The sequence below is a fragment of the Mirounga leonina genome, unplaced genomic scaffold, assembly GCF_011800145.1.
Source record: "Mirounga leonina isolate KUSES-001 unplaced genomic scaffold, KU_Mleo_1.0 Mir_127, whole genome shotgun sequence".
NCBI lineage: Eukaryota > Metazoa > Chordata > Mammalia > Carnivora > Phocidae > Mirounga > Mirounga leonina.
Window position 1 is genome coordinate 58,342,239 of NW_023270316.1, and position 777 is coordinate 58,343,015.

General features: G+C 34.9%; 1 non-coding gene across 1 annotated transcript; it reads left to right on the forward strand.

The window, feature by feature from the left end:
- Positions 1-353: 353 nt before the first annotated feature.
- On the forward strand, positions 354-457 carry LOC118009762. Its single transcript, XR_004679029.1, has one exon. It is a non-coding gene; the product is annotated as a U6 spliceosomal RNA (small nuclear RNA).
- The last annotated feature ends 320 nt before the right edge of the window (positions 458-777 follow it).

Sequence of the window (777 nt, forward strand, 5' to 3'; positions counted from 1 at the left end):
AAATAGTTTAGTAGTTAGTCTCCATGGCAGAGGTCTTGATTTCCCTCAAACAACTATTCTCTTTGGCTCTTTCCTTTCCGTTCCATCTGGCATTCCAACTCCAGATTGATTTTCCTAAAAGTTTTTTCGGATTATGACAATAGCTTAGCATGATGACAAAGACCACAGATCTTGGAGTTAGACATTTGACTTCAAATCCTGGATTCATCAATTAATTTTTAACTTATCTATGCCTCAGTTTCTCATCTGTGACATGGAGCTCATAAGATACTCGCATAATTTTGTTTTAACTTTGTGTTAAAATGAGTATATAAGTATATATAAAAATTTTTTTTAAATTAAAAAATAAATGAGTATATAAGAGCAGCACATATATTAAAATTGGAATGATAAGAGAAGATTAGCATGGCCCCTGCACAAGGATGACATGCAAATTCATGAAGCATTCCATATTTTTAAAAAAATGAGTATGTAAGAAAATAGAGCATTTGTGGCAAAGAGCATAGACTCTAGAGTCAGACCTGGAATCAAAATCCTGATTCTGCCATTGAACTGCCTATAAATTATACTAGTTATCCAACAGTGTGTAATAAGTCACCCCAAAACTTTCTGGATTATGACAGCAATAATTATTTTTTATCTTCCACAGTTTCTGTAAGTCAGAAATTTGGGAGTTGTTTGGCTAGGTCTCTGAAGAGGTTGCAGTCAGATGTTGGCTAAGGTCGCAGCTGGCTAAAGACTAGATTGGGGCTGGGAAATCTAATTCCAAGACAGCTC